This window comes from Tamandua tetradactyla, chromosome 12 (genome assembly GCF_023851605.1).
Source record: "Tamandua tetradactyla isolate mTamTet1 chromosome 12, mTamTet1.pri, whole genome shotgun sequence".
Classification (NCBI taxonomy): Eukaryota; Metazoa; Chordata; class Mammalia; order Pilosa; family Myrmecophagidae; genus Tamandua; species Tamandua tetradactyla.
Genome location: NC_135338.1, coordinates 82,473,245 through 82,496,795, shown reverse-complemented (window position 1 = coordinate 82,496,795; position 23,551 = coordinate 82,473,245). Strand labels below are relative to the sequence as shown.

The 23,551-nt window shown below is 38.1% G+C and overlaps 1 protein-coding gene and 1 pseudogene across 1 annotated transcript in view; one reads left to right on the top strand and one right to left on the bottom strand.

Moving 5' to 3' along the window:
- Window positions 1-23,551, top strand: part of TJP1 (tight junction protein 1) — a 315,639-nt gene that overhangs the window by 113,807 nt on the left and 178,281 nt on the right.
- LOC143651637 (ADP-ribosylation factor 1 pseudogene) lies at window positions 17,546-18,086 on the bottom strand (annotated as a pseudogene).

Sequence of the window (23,551 nt, the reverse complement as noted above, 5' to 3'; positions counted from 1 at the left end):
AAGAGGCTGGCTCCTCTAGGTTTCAGGGCTTTTCTGGTCCAGGGACCCATCTGGAGGTTGTAGATTTCTGGAAAGTTACCCTAGTGCATGGAACCTTTGTAGAATCTTATTTATTGCCCTAGGTGTTCCTTAGAATTGGCTGCAATGGTTTTGGTTGGGGTTTGGCAAGTTATGAGAAAGCTTCTTTTAAATATCATTTTGTTCCTGAGTTCCTACTGTCCTGCCTGATGATTTAAATTGATGTGAATAAAATTGGGTATATGTTTCTCTTAAACACTTTTCTCTCTCTGTATTTCTATAGCTTTTTTTTGTGCTCTGTGACAGGGATCACATTTCATTCTTTTTCCATGTGAGTACCCCATTATTGCAGCACCATTTGCTAAATTTTTTTTGTTTGGTTGGTTTTTTGTTTTGCTTGTTTGTTTTTTTGAGGAAGTACACGGGCCAGGAACCAAAGCTGGGTCTACTGCATGGCAGGCGAGAATTCTGCCACTAAAACTATCTTTGCACCCGCTCTATAGCTTTTGCTTGAGAAATTTCTTTCTTCTTTCCTCTCTAACTCACTCCCTTACCACCACCACCACCCACATTTACCTTTCTTTATAAAATGTCACCTATGTTTCTCCAACCAGCTCTGAAGGCAGGCCACATCTTTTTTTTTCCCCCTGGGTTAGGGCACATCTCTGGTCCTGTGACATTTTTTTTAGTCACTCACAGGATGGCTGTACAATGGATGCATTTTTTCATGCTTTGTCCACAGCTTGGGCCTCTTAAATTATAAACAAGGGTGTGTGGTCATCAAGAGACAGACAACTATTGGGCCATGAGGCCATCAGGCAGTGACTCCATGCTACTGGCTTCCTCAAATCTTGTCACTCACCAAGATGTGTCAGTGCTGTCACGTCCTCATAGAGGGATACCTCTGTGTTCACCGGGACCCATGTGGGGTGGAAGCGTGCTACCTAAGGTCTTTGAGGTAATAGAGGCTGAATTAGTAGCTTCCCCCTTCCCTATACATCAGGGTCAAGAGCTGAAATAGCTGATGGCTTACTGAGCAGCAGAACTCCCCCTCTCCCTTCTCTAGTGGGGACCCACAGAGCTGCCTGTCCCTGGAAGGCAAGGAAGGCTAGATATTTTGTATCTGTCACAATGTCTGGCTAGGACTTTGTGACTAGTGGTTGCTCCACTTGTGTACTACTTTATTAATCTTCCTTACTATCAGGGTTCCTAGGTATAGTAGTGCTTCATTGGATTTATGTGAGGTACTTCCATATGCTTTATATATTTATGCACATCAACTCATTTGTTTGACAACTATACATTAAAATAAGTTTTATAAATAAAAAATGCACTTCTTTTGAACACAGTCATATTTTAAGTGCCCCTTAAATTCTTACTGAAATTGTAACTTCCCCTCCAAGTAATAGTCACTCTGAAGCTAAAGGAAGTTGCAGCACTTTCTTTTGGGAAAACTGTATTTCGAGGTTGCAGTGGACTCCACCAGATAATATTCTCAACAAGATGGAGTGGAATAAACTGCAGAACTTGCATTAACATTTGTAAGAATCACCTCGTTCATCCCTTTGAGCCTAGACTTTAAAGTGATGCTGTCTGTTAATATCCTCATGGCATTTACTTATGTCAGTATCTATTGAAAGAGTAATTATTTATCCTGTCAAAGAAATTGATGTTGATTGGTGTAGCTAAAACCCAACAAAAATAGCCATCTGATTTTGCACTTAAATAGTTTACTGATCTTATTTGCTTTGTTTGTTATAATCAATTTGTAGATTTCCAATTCAAGTAAACTATGAATATTTTGGCTCACATGAGCTTTCAAGGTTTCCTGAATCTTAAAATCACAGAAAGTGAAAAATAGATTAATCTTTCTGAATTAGTTTAATATTTGGTTTTGTTATATAACTTTTAAATTTTAGATTTATAAGCCATATAGAGGTATATGTGAAAAAAAAAGTTTTTTTTAATTAAAAGAAAAAGAAAGCATACATACAATAACCACTTGGTACAAGTTAAGCCTAGGAGAAAGGGTGCCATGTAGCTCAACCTAAGAGCTCGTAGGGGAGAAAGCACCCCCATAGCTGACTGCTAAGAAATGTGGGGACAGTGATGAAACTGGTAGAAATACTAAACCACAAAGCCAGCTCCTCAGAAAGGGTCTTGAAGCTCTCAGGGTCAGCCTCCTGGTTCTCTTCTCCGCTGTCTTATTATTATGTTATCTGGATGAGAGCCAGTTGGATCTGGACCTGGTTCAGAGGCCTACAGATAACTGGAACTGAAAAAAGCTTATAGATTTTGGCTGTGACCATAGATGTGTAAACTTTTCAGTGATAACAGCCCTGCTATGTACCAGGAACTAGTTAAGCTCTTGGGTCACTGAACTAAATGAGCCACACAGTCGCAACCCGCAAGGAACTTATACTCTGCAGCAATGAGCTGGGTGACCAAAGTTTAATACAAAGTGTTAGATTGGAACTGAGGGGTCACTGTTTTTATCTTGACAGAGAGAAATTTTTTGAGAGATGAATTTAGGGCATATAAAAGGAATATCATATCATTGACTAGTACCAGAACCCTCTAACAACTTTTAAAGTGTGCAACTTGTGTTTCAAAGAACCTTTGTTTCCTAGCAGAGGTGTGCTTTTAAAAGCTTCCTGTCTAAGCCTTCAGCAAGAAAGAAAACACCATTCACAAAGCACTTAAAAAGACTTTACTTACTTTTATTATTGCATAAGAGGCCATAACCCAGAGTGCAAGCTGTTCAGAATAGTGAGATCAGCAGAAGCTCTGTTATCTCCCAGGGTTGGGGTGTGGGTTCAGTACGTTGAAGCTCAAGCACTAATTTTGCTCCGTGTCCTCCCACCACCAAAGAACCACTGTCATTTTCTCAGTTATCTCATGACTATGGTGTCTCCTCTCTTTACACTGTTACCACTTTGGTTCAGGCAAAGGACTCAAACTGAAATGCTTCCATTGGCCATTTGTGGGTGACATAAAAAGGGGTTTCTGCCTGGGCAAACTAAAAGAAGGGAGAATTGGAGCCATGGCACCACAGAGTGTTCTGGCCTTCTCCTCCCTGCCAGGTATTCACATTTCAGATGTTTTGAAAACACTGTTGTAGCCAGACAACATCTGCCTGCCTGCTGCATCTGTGAACTGGTTGTAGACTTGAGGACTCTTCTTTAGACCATAGTCCTGACCTGCTGAATGTCTCCCTCCCTACAGCAGTTCTCTTTCTAAAATACAAATCTGTCTTCTCAGAAGGATGAACTCAGATGATCCCCAGTCTGACATGCAAGGAAGGGCCTTTGCAGTTTGGCCTAACCCTCCCTCAGCCTTTTCTCCTATCACCACCCTTCCTTTTTTTTTTTTTTCTTTAATTTAAAAAACTTTTTTTACATGTTTAATGTGAAAACAATGATCTGAAATTTACATACCAAATTATTAGGCATTAGTTAGCATCAATTTTGATGGCTAGGTTACATCTAAAAGTAGCAGGACAATCAGTGAGTGACACAGTACATACTTTTCAAAACTGCTGTAAAACAGCAGAGATATTGTGAATTTGCATACGTGTTGCTGAAGTATGGGGATCACTCTTAAAATGCCCGAATAGCAAACTTCACATGTTGGCAAGAGTAAGAAATTGCTAAATCTTATTTTTCTGATTTCAAATAATGAGTCTCAGGTGATAAAGTAACAGGATCCAAAATACATTAAACCAAAATATTTGCAAGAGACTAATGTTTTAGACCTCAAAAAAAAAAAATGAGAAATTAAGAAAATCATTCCTACTTTAAATTTAATGTTCTTTCTTCAGGGGATTTTTTAAAAAATAGGTTTATTGAGATATAATTCACATATCATAAAATTCGTCCCTTTAAGTGTATACAATTCAGAGATTTTTTTTTAGTGTATTCTGCAACTATTACCACTATATTCTGCAACTATTACCACTGTATTCGTGTTTTCATTTTCTTGAAGGTACCCTTTAAAGCACAAAAATTTTTAATTTTGATGAAGTCCAATGTATTTTTTTCTTCTGTTGTTTATGCTGTGGTGTCATATCTAAGAGCTTTCCCAAAATACGCATGTAGCATCTTCTGTCCTCCTGCCACTGTTTGGATTCAGTAGTATTGTAAGGTATCTGGGGCTCTCCCTGCAATGTTCTTTTATGACTTTATAAACTTTGTAAGCTAGGAGTTCTAGTTAACAGTGAACGTACTGAGGTTTTTCTAGAGGAAGTATGACGCATTTTATAGATATATAAATATATCTGTGAAAATCTGAGGCTGTTTCTGGATGATGGGAGGAGGGAATGTAAAGTGTAGATGTCCTGTACTCACATCCTACAGTCTGGAACTACGAAATGAGAGACCAGGAAGGAGATGCACTTAATATTTTACTGTGAAACACGTCGCCCAGGGAGAGTGAGAAAAGGAGTTACTCCTTTGTGAGGTCTGAGTTAAGGCTGTGGTCAGGTCGGGCTGGGTTGATTCTGATGTGGAGCTGGGGGTGAACCATCACCACCGTCTTCACAGAGATGACCGCACCAGTGCTCTGGGGAGGCAGAGTGAGGTGCGACAGAGCACCTACCTTCGGGGTGCTTGTGCCTGCAGCTTCGTTCAGCAATGCCCTAAATATCTTGGACAAGTACTAAACTTGATTTTTTTTAAAGATTTCTTCCATGGAGACATAAAAACACTGAGGTAAAAATAAAAATAAGAACCAACCATAAAACCCATTAATTCCTGTGGTGGTTTATTGCTGTATGTACTCCAGAAAAACATATTCTTAAAACTAATCCTTTCCTGTGGGTGTGAACGCATTGTAACTAGGACTTTTTTATTTTATTTCAGTTTAGATGTTACCCACCTCAATCAGGATGGGTTTTAATCCTGTTATTGGGGTCCTTTATAAGCAGAATGAAATTTAGACAGATAGAGAAAGTCAAAGAGAACAGTCAGAATCTGAAAGCCACAGGACCTAGGAGAGAAGGTGGAGACCAGGGGAGGTCACCTTGTGCCTTGCCATGACAGAGGATGGCCAACAGTCAGCCCCAGAATGCTCGTCTTTGAGAAGAAAGCATCTCCTTGATGAGGCTTGGACTTGGTCTTTTAGCTTCCAGCCTGTGAGCTAATAAATCCCCATTGTTGAAGCTGGCGCGTTGCATGTTATTTGTTCGAGCAGCCAAGAACACTAACCCAATTCCCAACATAGGGAGAAACGAGCAGCACAAAACAATGTGCTTTCTAAATTGGGCAGTCAGCATGGGTGTGACTTTAAATACTATTGTGACAGCATGGATCCAGTATTCCTATAGGATGTGATGTAAGCGCTGATAGTCGTGCAGGGCTTGAGAAAAATAATCAGTTGCTAAAAAGAAACTGCCTTGGTTTATCATTCTTGAAAATCCAACAGTCTACCTCATAGCTTCTCAGGCTGACTTGATTCCACCCCCCACCCATACTCCCGCTCCCAGATTTAAGGTATACTGTGATGTTGGTATAAATAAAATCTAAACTTGAGAATGAAAATTGAGAACTCATGTTGACTGCGAAGCCATTTGAATTTATATTGGCCATCATGTTTTGCCATTGCAGTAACTCTGCCAAAATCTCTGTGGTGGGGCATATCCTATACCATAAAGCTGTTTTTCTAAACTCCTTCAGAATATTTCCATTAGTTTTTCTGGAAGTTAGATGGACTGTTATTTGTATATATTTATTTCTACCTGAAAGGTTAAATTCAGAATTCAGTACAGAGAAACTCGGCAAAAAACATAAAGGCATGAACAACACTAGTTTGAAGATTAAAAAAAAAACACATTGTTGGTAATGGAACCCCTTCTAACAGTAATACTAATCTTGGAAATAGTGTAACATCTGGTAAAAGCTTAAAAATTAAACAATAACATACTGTATGTTCAGTGTTGTTCCAAGCAGAATTTCCTACTCAAACAGGTATCTAGTAAATGTTTTAAAATGATATACAGTATCACCCTGTGCTTTGTGGCCATAGCATTTTGAAATTTCATGAGGCCATTTGGCCTAATATACCCAGTGTATAAGCAGAGAGTAGTGTGTGTTTTTTCCTCTAATACTTTTATCATATTAAATGTTAAAAAATATTGATGTATAATATAATTTTAATATAATATTTTTATTTTATTTTTCAGTGATATAGTAAATAAAATGACTGATGCAGGTGGATTGAACTGAATTGAATTATCTTAAGTGAAAAATACATGAAACTAGAAATTATGTTTGACTGTAAATAGTGTTGTTGGAGGAGTGTAGCATGGTAATAATGCCATTTTTTAATCATCTCCCATCCCTGGAGTCAGGAGTGTTCTGACTGGCTGGCAGTGCTTGGGTTCCTCATGACCATGGCCATGTCCTCTCCTTTCTCTTCCAGTTTGTTGGTTTCTAGCTTCTGGCTTCTCCCTGGGGCTTTTTTTTTCCTGTGTCTGAATTTCTTCTGCTTATAAAGAACTCTAGTAATCTGAATTAAGACCCTACTTCATTCAGTTGAGCCACACCTTAACTTGAAAATAGCATCTTTAAGAGGTCCTGTGTGCAATGGGCTCATGCCCGCAGGAATACTAACCTAGATTAGGGATATTTTTATCTAGGGCACTGTTCTAGTTTGCTAGCTGCGGGAATGCAACACACCAGAGAGAGATTGGCTTTTAATAAAAGGGGATTTATTTCATTAGTTCTTCAGAGGAAAGGCAGCTAACTTTCATCTGAGGTTCTCTCTTATGTGGGAAGGCACAGGACGATCTCTGCTGGCCTTTTCTCCAGGCCTCTGGGTTCCAACAACTTTCCCTGGGGTGATTCCTTTCTGCACCTCCAAAGGCCTGGGTTGAACTGTGAGTGCTGAGATGAGGTATGCTGAGCTGCTTGGGCTGTGCTACCTTGCGCTCTCTCATTTAAGCACCAGCCAGTTAAGTCAAACATCATTCATTGCAGCAGGCACGCTTCCTAGCTGACTGCAGATGTAATCAGCAACAGATGAGGTTCAGGTACCATTGGCTCATGTCCACAGCAACAGAACCTGGCTACCACAATTATTGAAACATTCAATAGTTATATGTAAATTATTGCTACATAAAATGGTCATGTGAGTCATTAGGAAATGACTGATAATGAACAGTCAAGTTCTTGGAAAATTCTCAGACTTAAAATTTGTAACTCATCAGTGCTTCCTTTGCTTCTTCAGGAGCATATATGTTGTGCAGTTACTTTTTTTTTGGTGTGAAAAAGGCATTGTAGCCTGAGCATCCATTACTGAGTTGGCTGGGGGTGCAGAGGCAGGTGAGGGGAGACCACATCTGAACCCATCTGGACCAACAGCGGCTTTCAGAAGTGAGCATGGCCCCAGCTTCAGTCATTTACTTCTCGTTTTAACCCCTAAACCAAGAATGAAAACTGAGTGGTAAGCAGGCAGCCTTCTACAAACTGAATTGATAAGGAAAGCAGCTTCTTCCTGAGAATTTTTGTTGCCCGTTAGAGAGTTTTTCATCACTGAGCTGTTCGTATCACTTGACAGGAAGGCATCATTTAAAACATTCATTTATAATTCCTAAATCACCCCAGTGATTTTCAGATATTTAGTAACTGGGACTTTTTCCTCAAGTGAAATCTGTGTGTGCTCAGAATGTAAAACAGCAAGGGGGGAGGATGTAGGAAAGAAAAAAGGAGCCCTTGTGTTCCTCTGTTGAAAGGACAGGGCAGAGAAGGTAGGGGGAAGCTGGTCCCCTATTTACTTCCTTCCACCCCTACCCCAAGTTACGTCCAGAGATCCTCTAGGGCTCCAAGGACCACATCTTCAAAGCCACTTTCTGACACAGGAGCTGTGGGTGGGGACCTCCGAGGAGATTTTCATCCTCTCTGTGTACCTGGGCTACCGTTATTCCTGGGGCAGGGGAAACCATCCCTTCCGCTGGAGTTTCTAGGAGATGGCATGGGGGCAAGCCTTGTTTGAGTGCCCGAAAATTCTTTAAAATCAGAGGACAGATTCCTCTGCTGCCCTGACTCCTGGATCAGTTTTCTTAAAGCTCTTCTTAATGTTGACTCAGTTTTAAGTTTGTTTGTTTGTTTGTTTATTGCATGGGCAGGCACCAGGAATCAAACCCAGGTCTCTGGCATGGCAGGCGAGAAGTCTGCCTGCCAAGCCACCATGGCCCAGTTTTAAGTTTATTTTATTCCCTGAAGTAAGATTGTTCATTTTGGAAAATTTGAACATTACTGTTGTCTCTCTACTCAAAGATGATAACTGCCAACACTTTGATCCTTCCACTCTTTTGTTCTATATACAGGCTAAAAAATAATTTTATATTGTGATTAAAATATATGTTAATTTTACATTATTTTTTCACTTAACATTCTTGTTTTTTAATTTTTTTTATTTTTTTACATGGGCAGGCATTGGCAATCGAACTCGGGTCCTTGGGCATAGCAGGCAAGCACTCTTACCTGCTGAGCCACCGTGGCCCGCCCTCACTTAACATTCTTTTTCTTTTTATTAAAAATGTGTTGAGTTCCTTGGTTATTGGACAGCTATTTAGGAAGTTTCTGCTACTATAAATAATGCTTCAGTGACGACTTGTCTTAGGAAGCACCACAGCCACAGTGCTTTAACTGTGCCTGGCACGTTAAGGACCCCAGGAAATGACCAGTGAACTAATATTTATACCTGCAGCTGTTTGAAGTGATGGAAACATTTGCAATTAAAATACAATGTATTCATTTAGACATCTTTTGTTATAAACAACAGAAGAAATTGACAGAAGTTAGCATGAGGGAGAAAAAAGAGATACGGAGTCTCTCACAGTGCCCAGTGCAAGATACACCTTAGCCCTGGAAAAAGCCTGGAACAGGGTACTTGAATGAAACCAGTGCTCATTTCTCTTGCCCATTACTTGTACATCTTTTTTCTTCTGTACCCAGTAGCAGTTACTCCCCATTCTCCTTCTGCAGCCCCTGGCAACCACTAATCTATTTTCTATCTCTGTGGATTTGCCTATTCTGGACATTTCCTATAAATAGAATGGTACAATATGTGGTCTTTTGTGACTGGTTTCTTTCATTTAGTATGATAGATAGGTTCAAGGTTCATGCATGCTGTGGCAGTAGCAGTATTTCATTCCTTTTTATGAGTGAATAATGTAAAATTCTACTATATGGATAGACCACATTTTGATTATCCGTTCATTAGTTGATGGACATTTGGGTTCTTTCCATGTTCTGCCTATTATGATATAATGCTACTATGAATGTTTGTGTGCAAGTTTTTTGTGGACATATGTATTCAGTTCTCTTGGGCCTACACTCTATGTTTAACATTTTGAGGGAATGCCAAACTTTTTTCCGAAGTGTTTCAACCATTTTACATTCCCATCCTCAGTGTATGAATATTCCACAATTTTCCAAGTTTGTTCACAGCTTTGCCAACACTTATTTTCCTTTTTTTTTTCAGTGTGTGTGTGTTGTTTTTTGTAGTGATCCTAGATGACTTTGAACTGATATCTCATTGTAGTGTTTATTTGTATTTTCTAAATGACTACTGATGTTGAGCATTTTTCCTTGTGCTTGTTTGACCATTTGTATATCTTATTTGGAGAAATATCCCTTTAAATCCTTTGTCTGCTTTAATTGGGTTAGTTGTCCTTTTATTGTTAAAGTTAACATCTCTTTATTTATTCATTCTTTTCTATATTGTTTGTTAATGTCTTTTTTGTAGGGTCGTAGTGTTTGTGTTTTTCACTGAGCAAACTATTAGATATTGAGGATATTAATCCTTTTTTCTGCTTTATTTATTACAAATTTTTCTCCATATCATTTTTTTAAATGTTTTGTTGTTCCTATTCTTTAGTATCTGTGCCAGTTTGAAACTGTTGTATACACCAGAAAAGCCATGTTCTTTAATCCTCATATAGTAGTATAGGGTGGAAACCCTTTTGATTAGATTATCTCCACAGAGCTGTGACACCCCCAGTTGTGTATATGACTTTTGGTTAGATTGCTTTCGTGGAGATGTGATACACCAAATTGTGTATGTGGCCTTTTGATTAGAAGGAGATGTGACTCCCTTTGTTCAAGGTGAGCTTCTCTTAGTTTACTAGAGTCCTTTAAAAGGAGGAACATTTTGGAGAAACCTCAGATGCAGAGGCTTGGAGATCAGAAGCGACAGAGCTGTCAGAACCAACATGAAACCCTAATGTTTGGAGATGCAGGGCCCAGCAGATGTGGCCATGTGCTTTCCCATGAGCTACTAAGAAGCCAGAACCTGGAGAGAATCAAAGGAAGTCAAGAGATGAAACCCAGCCCTGGCGAAGCCAAGTGAGGAACCCCCACAGGAAACAGAGGCTGAAAGCAATGGAACCCAGGAGCATGGGACCAGCAGATGCCAACCACATGCCTTCCCAGCTGACAGAGGTGTTGCAGAAGGCATCAGTCTTTCTTGAGTGAAGGTAACCTCTTGTGGGTGCCTTAATTTGGACATTTTCAAGGCCTTAGAACTGTAAACTTGCAACTTAATAAATTTCCTTTATGAAAGTTGTTCCATTTCATATTTTGCATTCCAGTAGCTTTAGCAAACCAAAACAATATTTAACACTTGAGCATAGACAATCTTTCAATCTTCTTCTTTTTTTTTTTTTTTGACTTGTTCCATTGCATATGAAAGTCCTTTTCTTTTCCTTTCTCCATTGCCTCCAAATCTGGAGAATTATCTGTTTCTGCCTGGTTTACTTGTTATTTAATTTTTAGCAGTTATGCCTTCGGTTAATTTGCACTTTATTTTCATATGTGGTATGGTATAAAGATCTGGTTGATTTCCTACTCCTACCGCACCTAATTGCTAGTCTATTGTCCTTACAAAGTTTATTGATTAAATATTCCCGTTTTTATTGCTTGCTTGATCATATGTTACATAATAAATTTTATTTCTGGGGTATCTGTTCTGCTTCATTTAGCTGTTTATTTTTTCTTATGTTTCAAATAATTGTGATTGTATTATTTTTAAATATTTAGCAGATCTTGTCATCATCATTCTCGCTAGTTTACTTTATAGATCTGACCTTTTCCACTATATTTTTATACCAGTTGTACATTGGAGACATTTGACCAAGTTTCTTGAAAAATATATTTAGGATTTTTTTGCATTGACTCAAACTTCTCTACAAATTTGGAACTAATTGGTCTCTTGCAGTATTTAGTCTTTCCACCCAACAACTTAGCATGTCACACTTATTGAAGTCTTCTTTTTTGTCTTTAGTTTTAGTTTCTTTGTTTCCTTCATATAGATTTATGCATGGTTGGTTAAAGTTATTGCTTGATACTACTATGTTTCATATTTTTCATTACTTTTGTGAATGGAGTGTTTTCCTGTCATATATACATATATTATTCAAAATTTTAGATTATTTTTGTGAGTAAAAAGAAGGTTTTTACTTTCACAATGTTGTTTCTCAATTGCAAAAATTATCTCCCCCTCCCTATGTTTTTAGTACTTCCTGTATTCCCCCATTTGATCTTGGCTGCCACAATCAAGACAGACAGAAAATGTGAGGATCTTTTTTTCTTGTGTCTGTAGTTGAAACCTTAGAATCAGACATTCCCTTCAGCCCACTAAGGGAATCATCCTGTAATGACTGCTACGTAGACTATCTCTCTTATTTCTTATTGTTGTTGTGTTTTTTTTTTGTTTGTTTGTTTGGACTTCAGTATGTTTTTACAGTTTCTGTATTTTTGTATGTATATAAAATGCTACATTTTGTACTTGGATTTAGAGCTTTTTGACATGAATATTTTCCAAATAATTGTGTGATTTCTTTTAAAAATAATATAGCAGGTACCTGACCTTGTCATTTTTCCATTTGTTATAAACTGAGTGAAGGCACTGTGACTTATCAGTTTTCTTTTACATGATTCATGGAACCTAGTGGTGGTGTGATGAAATGTATGGCAACAGTCTCCTAGAAATGCAGGTGCATTATTGCTCCCTCAATATAGGTTCTCTCTTGTATTTCTTTATCATATATTGTAGAATAGTATTGTTTAAGTCAATCTGGACAAAGGATATTCACTTCAGAAAGTCTGGGCTTTGACAGCAGGAAATTGCTTTCCTGAAACAAGGACATTTAGTAACTTGGTAAAATTACATTTTATAGAGCCTTTGAAAATAACTTTTAGGATGTGCTTCTATTTATTTTAGTTTTGCTATGTTGATAAGTAACCACAGGGCTTCAGTTCCTCTTATTCAATTTTTAATTGCATGACCATTCTATTAAGTATGATGTTTATAAAAAAAAGAACACATAAGGACACCTAAAAGAACATATTTCTCTTCAACCTTTATATATTTTTAAAATTGAAATTTGTATGGAAATAATTGTAGATTCACGTGCATTTATAAAAATTAATAAAAAGAGAGAATCCCTCTTATACTTTGCCCAGTTTTTCCCAATGATGACATTTTGTGAAACTATAGTTTAGTGTCACAACCAGGATATTGACATTAATACGATCCTCCAGTTTTATGCACATTTACTCAGTTTTATTTGTATGTGTATATTAAATTCTTTACCATTTTTGTAGGTTCATGTTTACCACCACAGTCAAGATACTAAACATTTTCAACACCCCAAGGATCCCTCATGCTAACCTTTTATAACCACCCCAACTTCCCTCCAGCTCTTCTTCCTATCCCCACTTCCTCAAGCCCTGACAATCACTACTTAATCTTTCATTCCTAAAATTTTATTTCAAAATGTTATATAAATGAATAAAAGAATCAATTCAATATAAACCTTTGGGATTGGCTTTTTTCCTACTAAATGTAATTTCCTGGAGACTCATCCATATTGTTCCTTTTTATTACAGAGTAGTATATTCCATGGTATGGCTATACCACAGATTATTTAACCATTCATCCACTGAAGAACATCTGGGCTGATTCCAGTTTTGGGCTGTTTCAAATAGAACTGCTGTGAAACTCATGTCCAGGTTTTGTGTAAACATGACTCCTCATTTCTTTAGGATAAAAGCTCAAAAGTGAAATTCCTGGGTATGATAATTGCATGTTTAATTTTATAAGAAAGCACCAAAATCTTTTCTAGAGTATACCATTTCACATTCCCACCAACAGTGTAGGAGTGGCCCAGTTTCTCTGTAACTTCCCCAGCATTTGGCGTTGTCACTAAATAGGTGTGTCATGGATAGTGAGAGCAGTGATATCTCATTGCGGTTGTAATTTGCATTTCCCTGATGGCTTAGATGTTGAACAACTTTTCAAGGGCTTATTTGTTATAGGTATATCCCCAACAGTAAAATGATTGTTCAGATCTTTTGCCCATTTTCTGCTTGGATTGCTTTTTCTTTTAGTTAAGAAATTTTATTCTAATAGGTATAATTACAGTGCTTTTTTGTTGAAAGAAAACTGAAAACAAGTAAACAAAACAATTGATTACAGTTCCACAACACCAAATAAACTGGTTTGGAGTTACTTTTTCCCCCAGATAAAGTTTAACAGCTCTAGCTTCTTCAGTGTTTATCAGAATACAAAAGAAAAAAAGATAGAGGTCATCTTTTTCCAATGGCAAATATGGCCCTGGGAGGAGGGGGAGTGAAAGCTACCTCACACATATACAGACAGGGTTACTCCTAGATGAACTGCACATTCTAGAATGGAATGACTCTCCAGACTTATTTGCATTTCTGTTGGTGAGATCCTAGGACCCCTGACAGATATGCTCTGAGTAAATACTGGGAATAACAGAGGCTCTCTGCCCTGGCAAGAGATTTCAAAAAAAGCACCACACACCTGACCAAAATAAAGTCTGATGGTTCCTTGCTTTCTTCTAAACTGAGAGCCAGAAGCTGCTGACAGTGCCCATGGCCAGCTGCACAGGCATCTCCTCTGGGCCCTTCAGTAGCCTAACACCAGTGGCCAGGGCACAGTGGGGAAGTCTAGGGCTTGAGACCTGATGGAAGGGCTGCTGGTCTCATGGTGGCTGGGGCCATGCCACAGCCTCAAAGATTCTGTCCTAGGTAACTGTGTGAGCAGAAGTATAAGCACAGAGTATGAAATATAGGATAAGACAAGGCAAAGTGTAATTACATGGATCACTGTTGTGACCATGGAAAATTTGATCATGGGTTTGATTTTTGTCACCTTCTCTCACGTTCCCAAAGGGAAATACAGATGATCAGAGGAACTAGTATTTAGGCATTACTATAACAGCACTAGGCGTATTTCTGCCTTCTGTGCATTCATGTGTTCTCCTTATCTATCTTTTATTTTCAACTATTTTTAAAAATGCAGAGTTTGGGTTAAAAACCAACTACCAAAATGGATGTCAGCACAAATCTAAAGCCAAGAGGAGGCACCCTTGGCTGCTCTAACAGTAACCCCTGGAAGCCCAGGTGGCAGTGCACCTGAAATCCCTTCCCGGTACTAGACAGTGGGTTGATTTTCCCTTTTTTACGATAAAAACAGCTGGGTAACATTGCATGGGAGTACCAGAAACTACCTCATTGGAAGCAAAAATTATTTACATTAAATTTAAAAATTATTTGCATTAGGATCTCTGGTTAACAGTACGTTGTAGTGTTCTTTCATTAATTGTAATGAAGGTGATATACCAAAGCTAAACGTCAATAAGAGGGGGATATAAGGGAGGGGTATGGGATTCTTGTGGTGGTGGTGTTTCTTTCTCTTTTCTTTTTTTTTTTTTTTCTTTCTTTTCTCCTCTTCTTTTCTTGTAGAAGAAATGGAAATGTTCTTATAGAGATTATGGTGTTAAATGCACCACTATGTGATTAAACTGGGAGCCATTGATTATGCACTTAGGATGGATTGTATGGTGTGTGAGTAAAACTCCAAAAAATAAGCAGAAAAGATACAAGTGCTGGAGAAAATGTGGAGGGAGAGATGTACCTATTCTCCTTTGGAAAGGAAGTAGAATGGTGCAGCCTCCGTGGAGGGCAGTGTGGTGGTTTCACAGGAGGCTAAGTATGGGGCTACCACATGATCCTGCAACCCTGTTATTAGATGAAGACTTGAAGAACTCAAAGTAGGGTCATGAATAGACATTTGCATACTGGTGTTTGTGGCGGTATTATTTATGATTTGCAGTGGATAGAGGTGGCCTAAGGTACATGGATGGATAAATGGAAAGATGAACTGTGGGGTACACATGCAAGGAATATTGAGGTAATTGAGAATACAGAGTAAAGGATGATATTGTCTGTATTTTAAAACTTCAGCACCTGTGTGAGACCAAAGGAAGAGATGTTTATTTGGTCTAATTTTAAATTTTCTGTAGCACACTGTTGTAGTTTGCAAGCTGCCAGAATGCAATATATCAGAAATGAAGTTGCTATTAAAAAAGGAGAATTTATTAAGTTGCAAGTTTACATATTCTAAGGCTGTGAAAATGTCCAAATTAAAGCAAGGCTATAGATGTGTCCAGTCTAAGGCGTCCAGGAAAAGATACCTTCTCTCAAGAAGGCCGATGGAGTTCAGGGTTTCTCTCTCAACTGGAAAGGCACATGACAAACAAGGCAGCATCTGCCAGCTTTCTCAGCAGGCTTCTTATTTCATGAAGCTCTACCAAGGGGCATTTGTCTTCTTCATCTCCGAAGATTTCTGGGCTCTCATGGCTCTGAAGCTTTTTCCAAAATGGTTCCCTCTTAAAGGCTCTGGTAAGCAACTGTACCTTGAATGGGACTCCATGGAAACCATCTAATCAAAAATTACTACCAACCGTTTGGTGGGTCACATCTCCATGGCAACAATTTAAAAGCTCCCAATGAGCAATATTGGATGGGGATTAAAGGACATGGTTTTTCTGGGGGTCCACAAATTCAAATGGCACATAAGCTATCTCATTTAACCTGTCTTGTCAGTTTATTTAAACAACCTAATTACACAGAACCTAGAATAGGGAATGAGATCTTATTATTCTTACAGGTTAATGTAATACCCACATACATAAAATAAAAAAATACTTTGACCATAAAATTAAAAATATTTGCCAAGTCCCCTTGAGGGACAGGGAAAAAGGTAGAAATATTAAACTTCCCCACCTGGGAAATTCATAATATTCTCTCAGGCATTAGTGACTTCTAACTTAATAAGCCAAGCCCTTGATCTTGAGGCTTGCCCTTATGAAAGTTATTTCTGCAGTGGTGAAGCTAGGCCTGTATCACAGTTATACATAAGAGTCACCCCTCAGAGAGTCTCAATTGTTGCTCAGATGGTACCTCTCTCTTTAAGGCAACTCTGTAAATAAACTCACTACGTTCCCCCTATGTGGGACATGACTCTCAGAGGCATAAGTCTTCCTGGCATCATGGGACATGACTCCCAGGGATGAGCCTGGTCCTGGCATCATGGGAGTAAGAATGCTTTCTTGACTGAGAAGGGGAAAAGAAATGAAAAAAGTAAAGTTTCAGTGGCAAAGAGATTTCAAATAAGAGTTGAGAGGTCATTCTGGAGGTTACCCTTATCCAAGCTTTAGCCAGATGTTACAGACTACCATGGTATGCTAAACCTCAACCAAAAGTATTCCTGAAAACCCTATGGAGTGCCCTGGGGTCTAAGTCTCTTCAAAAGGTTTTCATAGTAAATTTATTTTTTCGGAAGCTTAAGGCCTTCAGACTGAGCCTATGCCAGATAAGCCCTAAAACCCAGAAGTATCAGTCTCTCTAAGAATATCATCCAGGCTCATTCCTCTAACCCCTGAGGTCAACATCTGTTTCCAACATGAAGAAATTAAAATGGTCACTGCCCAGATACTCCTTAAGCTTGAGAGAAACATCAAATGAGAGGGAGGATCTATAACTGAGAAACAAGGATTTAACAAATCCTACTGACTCATTATATAGTTATTTCTTTTTAGTGTCCAGTGTTTTAGAATAGCCAGAAGGAAATACTTGAAGTTGCTGAACTGTAATGTAGTAGTCCTGATCTTTGATAATGATTGTATAACTATATTGTGCCCTCCCCAAAAGTCAGTTGCCCATGTTTGTATGGATGTATATACCCAGAAGTATATATATCTGTCTCTGACAATACTACACTGTCATAGTTAACCTACCTATATTGTAAGTGTTAAAATTGGGTAGAGTGTAATACTGATGGTCATTAAGAGGGGATATGGGGTATGGGATGTTTGAAGCTTTTCTTTTCTGGAGTAATGCAAATGTTCTAAAAATGATCATGCTGATGAATGCACAACTATGTGATGATACTGTGAACCATTGATTGTATACTTTGGATGGATTGTATGGTGTGTGAATATATCTCAATAAAATTACATTACACAAAATTTGCAGGCTGCGCCTGCCACATTAACAACATGGACCAGTACGTTCTGTGATGAAAATCCATGGAAATGGCTTGTAGGACTCAATACCACAGAATTGCACAGTTTGCTACATGAGAGTAAAGCAGAGGGTGAAGAGGAGAAAGTAAGAGGGAGAGGAGGAAGTGAGGGAGGGGATACATTCTCGGTTCACTTCTGGTTTTGTAGCTGATTGGATAGCCAATTTGGTCTTTTATAAAGTCCATCTCCATGGGTGGCACAGATGGCCTGAATCTACAAATTTCTGTAGCTCAGAGAATGCAGTCCCAGTTAGTCTGTGATTCATTAGCATTCATGGCATTGGGAAGATCCTGCTTGTTAGCGAACACTAGGAAGACAGCATCCCTGAGCTTATCTTTTGCCAGCATCCTCATGAACTCCTCATGGGCCTTGCTCATGTGCCCTCGGTCATTGCTGTCTACCACAAAGATCAGACCTGAGTGTTCTGGAATTAGTGGCACCACAGAGGCCAAATCTTATCCCTGTTGCCCACGTCCCACACGGTGAAGCTGATGTTTTTGTACTCTGCAGTTTCCATGTTGAAACCTGTAGTGGGAAAAGTAGTTATATTTCATCGTTTCAGTTTGTACAAACTAGTAGCCTTTCTTGAAGTACTCAGATCATCCATGAGAATGCACGTTTCTTTTTGACAAAAAAAACCCTTGAAAAGGTTAGCAAAAATATTCCGCATGTGTGTAGACTGGTGTACTCAACACTGGCCAGAGAAACCCCTCAGCAGCCTCAGTGTATGCTGCTGCTGCTGCTGCTTGGAGCCGCAGATTGGTTTTGCTCCAATAAACTATTGGGTTTTTCCAAAATGTATTTTTATTGAGGTATCTTCACATACCATACAGTCCATCCAAAGTATATGATCAGTGGCTCACAATATCATAACATAGTTAAATATTCATCTCCATGATAATTTTTAGAACATTTGCATCACTTCAGAAAAAGAAATAAAAAGAAGAAAGAAAAGAACATAATCCCAGTCCCCTTACCTCTCCCTCTCATTGACCACTAGTATTGCAATCTACCAATTGTTTTTTCCCCTTACCCTCCTGTTATTTATTTATTTATTGTCCTTAATTTTTACTCATCTGTCCATACCCTAGATAAAGGGAGTGTCAGCCACAGGATTTCACCATCACATGGTCACACTGTAAAAGCTATATAGTTACACAATTGTCTTCAAGAATCAAGACTACTGGAATACAATCCAACATCTTCAGGTACTTCCTTCTAGCCACTCCAATATACCATAAACTAAAAAGGGATATCTATGTAATGCATAAGAATAACCTTGAGGATAACCTCTCTACTCTGAAATCTCTCAGCCACTGAAACTTTATTTTGTATCATTTCTCTCTTCCCCATTTTGGTCAAGAAGGCTTTCTCAGTCCCGTGATGCCAGGTCCTGACTAATCTTTGGGAGTCCTGTCCCATGTTGCCAGGATGTAAATCTCCCTGGGAGTCATGTCCCAGGAGGAGGACAGTGAATTCACCTGCAAAGTTGGTTTAGAGAGAGAGGCCACATCTGAGCAACAAAGGCATTTTGAGGGTAACTCTTAGGCATAATTATAAGTAGGCTTAGCTTCTCCTTTGCAGGAATAAATTTCATAGGGGCAAGCCCCAAGATCGAGGGCTCAGCCTATTGTATTGGTTGTCTCCACTGCATGCTAGAATATCAGGAATTCCCCAGATAGGAAAGTTTAATATTTCCTCCTTTCTCCCCAGCCCCCAGGGGGACTTTGCAAATACGTTCTTGTTCTCTGTCCAAATTACTCTGGGAAGTATCGAGTCATCACACTAATCTGTGCAAACCAGCGAGATCTCACTCCCTATTCAAGATTCCTGTAATTATGGTGTTGGAATGAACTGACCGAACAAGTTAAATGAGAGAATGTGCACCAAAAATATAATTTTTTTTTTTTTTTTTTACATGGGCAGGCACTGGGAATCAAACCCAGGTCCTCTGGCATGGCAGGCAAGCATTCTTGCCTGCTAAGCCACTGTGGCCCACCCCAAAAATATAAATTTTGCACCAAATAAGCATCTCTTCTTATTTGGTCTCTCACAGAAGTTGAAGTTTTGAAATATAGACCATATAATCCTTTACCCAATATTCTGATTTACCTTAGTCCTGTCCAAATCAGCTTCATTCATATCTCTAGTTAAAGTATGATAACTTTTTCAACTTTTTAAACGGTTGCTGTATGGGGTAATCCTGACTGTTACAGTTTCAGAGCTCCAACTCTGAGTCTCAGGTGACACACAAATACCCAAACTTCCAGGGATAGTTCATCGTCTCAGAATTTAGAAATAACAGTTTCAACTCTGGAATAGATGTGACTGCTATAAGAGCTTACAGTCCAGGAACCTTTACAATAGATCCCAGCCTGATAACCCATGCTGTTGAGTTGAATTCTCTGACTGTGTATAATATAATATGTTAGTCTATATGAGAAAGGCATGATAATATTAGTTTCTGATATTTCATTCAACATACTGTCCTCAAGGTTCCTTTACCAAGTTGCAAGCCTCACACCTTCATTCCTTCTTGCAGCTACTTAATAGTCCGTCTTATGTTTACATCACATAAACTTAGACTTTGAGAGTTCGTTGTTGTTCTCTAGATACTAGCTCATTGTTGGATGTGTGTTTGCAGATATTTTCTTGCAGGCTGCAGTTTATCTTTTTGAACTTTAAATAGGGTCTTTGGCAGAGCAAATTTTAGGATTTGATGATATCCAGTTTATCAGTTTTTCCCTTTATGGATTATATTTTTGGTGTGAAATATTAAGAACTCTTTGCCTAGCCCTGATCCTGAAGATTTTTTCTTGTTTCTTCAAAGGTTTTATAGTTTTATACTTTGTGTTTAGTCTCTGATCCATTTTGAGTTCATTTTTGTATGAGTATGAGGTTTAGTTCCAAATTAACTTTATGCCTATGGAAATCAAATTGCTCTGCTACCATTTGTTCAAAAGGTTATTCTTCCTTTATTGAATTGCTTTTCCACCTTTGTCAAAAATCTGTTTAGGTTATTTGCATGGCTCTATATCCTTGATCTTTATTCTGTTCCCTGATCTGTGAGTCCATTGCTTTGACAGTTCCAAACTGTCTTGATTCCTGTAGCTCTGTAATAAGTCTTGAAATGTGGCAGATTGATTCTTCCTACTTTATTCTTTTTATCTAATTTGTTTTAACTATTCGAATTCCTTTTTCACGTCTATATAAATTTTAGAATAATAATGCCTGTATCTACAAATACCTTCCTGGGATTTTGATAGGAATTACATTTAACCTATTCATCATTCTGGGGAGAATTGACATTTTTCCTGTGTTGAATCTTCCAGTACATGAATGCAGTATATCTCTCCATTTATTTAGCTCTTTTTTGATTCATTTTATAAATGTTGATAATTTTCAACATGGAAGTCCTGTACATGTTTTATTAGTTTTTACATCAATTCCTTTTTTTGTAAGTAGTTATAAATGGTATTGTATCTTTAATTTTGGTTTCTGCATATTAATTGGTAGTATATAGAAATGCAATTTTTGTGCATTGATCTTTTATCCTGAGACCTTGATGGACTCACTTATTCTCAGAGGTTTTGGTAGGCCTCTTGGGACTTTCTACGTAGACAGTTATGTTATCTGTAAATAGAAATAATTTTATTTCTTCTTACATTGAAAAAGAAATGTGTAACTTAAGAAAATTTATTATTCTTGTTGCTGTGGACAGCAACTGTTCAGGGTATAGCAAAATTTTTCTTTCTAATTTTTCGTCAGAAATTTGCCCTTCTGTTACACACACTGGTATTCTTTTTATACTTGTATTTATACTTGTATCTGGCTCAAATTTTCATGCCTCTCTCAAAATAACTTAGATTAGTCCTCCTGTTTAAAGTTTACTAGAAGATAAGTAAACCTCTCTATATCTCACCACATCTAGATATGTCCCTATTTATAGGAATTTTAAAGAGTCTCTGGGCTTTTGAAGCTCCAGTTAGGCAGTAAACTCAACTTTATTATGTATAGTGCATATATGGCATTAGAAGACAGAGACTTTAAATTCTCAATAAAATCTAAGTTATAGTCAAGAAGGACATTTCTGATGATTTTCCTAGTGACTTAAAGTCATTTTAAATAAAAAAAAAAGAACTAGAGACTTAACCTTTAAAAAAAAATCTTAGGAATCTACTAATCCTGTTACTTCTGTCTGGCAAATTGAGAGGTAAGTCAGGAATTTATAGACTATACACAGTAAAACATTACTAAGTGAGACAAATTAAGTTGGAACAGATAATTGGAATTAGTCAAAAATAAAATTAGAGCATATTTAAAAAATGCATCCATTTAACTTTTGCTTATACCCTGACTCCAATTAAATTGAAACTAAGTGTTTTATAGGTCATGATGGGTGGACCTCCTTATAATGACTGGTTAAGAATCAGTTGTAGTCAACAGGTTGTTTGTACACATATGAACAAGTATACATTTTCATTGGGTTGGACATTTTTTTGCTGAAGTATTTCTCCTTTGCATTTCTGTTTGGTAAGCTTTATGTCATGGACTAGCCAGACTAAATGTCATCCCCATCTAGATTGCATTAAAAAGCTGGGGCTCAGTGCCTGATTGGTCACATTTAATGCACGCCGTCCAGGCTTCATAGAAAGAGTGTCAGGCTTGCTTCTGCTTGTGGTCAGCTAGCTGCAATCGCATTCAACCCTCTCATGAACTCTTCTTCTGCTAGTTGGAAAGGCCAATTTCCTGGCATGGCAGGCATGAGTTCTGCCCCTGAGCCACCATCGCACCACCCAATGGTAATTTAAAGGATGAAAAGAGAGAGAGGGAAAAGAATATATAGATCTTACAAATAATAGCTAAAGGATTCAAGAACTGCTTTTACAAAAATAACTTTGAACATTAATGGATGTGGTAGTCAGATTCAGTTGTCAACTTGGCCAGGTGAAGGCACCTAGTTCTGTTGCTGTGGACATGAGCCAATGGTACCTGAACCTCATCTATTGCTCATTACATCTGCAGTCGGCTAAGAGGCATGCCTGCTGTAATGGATGATGTTTTATTTAGTTGGCTGGTGCTTAAATGAGAGAGCTCAATGTAGCACAGCCCAGGCAGCTCAGCATACCTCATCTCAGCACTCGCAGCTCAGTCCAGGCTTTGGAAATGCATAAAGAAATCACCCCAGGGAAAGTTGTTGGAACCCAGAGCCTGGAGAGACGGCCAGCAGAGATCACCCTGTGCCATCCCACGTAAGAAAGAACCTCAGTTGAAAGTTAGCTGCCGTTCCTCTGAAGAACTAACAAAATAAATCTCCTTTCATTAAAAGCCAATCCGTCTCTGGTGTGTTGCATTCTGGCAGCTAGCAAACTAGAACAATGGATTAAACTCACCAATTAAAAGATACAGATTGGCAGAATGGATTAAAACATATAATCCATCTGTATTTTATTTATAAGAGATGTATATTAGACATAAACCATAAATAGATTGAAAGCGAAAGGTTGGAAAAAGATGTTTTATGCAAGCTGTAACCAAAAGAAAGCAGGAGTAGCTATGTATCTATCAGATAAAATAGACTTTAAATGTAAAGATGTCATAGAAGACAAAGAAGGACACTACATATTAATAAAAGGGACAATTCCCCAAGAGGAAATAATAATCATAAATATTTATGCTCCCAATCAAGGAGTTCCAAAGTACATGAGGCAAACAGTGGCAAAATTGAAGGAAACTATAGACCCTTTCAACAGTAACAATGGGAGACTTCAGTAAACCACTCTCCACAGTAATAGAAAAACCAGACAGAAGATCGACAAGGAAATAGACAACCTAAACAATGTGATAAGCAAATTAGACCTAATAGAAATGTATGGATTATTACAACCCCAATCACCAGGATATACATTCTTCTCTAGTGCACATGGAACATTCTCCAGGATAGATATGCTGGAACACAAAATAAGTCTTTATAAATGTAATAAGATTGTAATTATCCAAACACTTTTTCTGGAAACGAAGCTGGAAATTAATAATCACCAAAGAACCAGAGTTTTCACAAATATATGGTGAGTAAACAACACACTGTTAAATAATCAGTGGGTCAAAGAGGAAATTGCTAGAGAAATTGGTAAA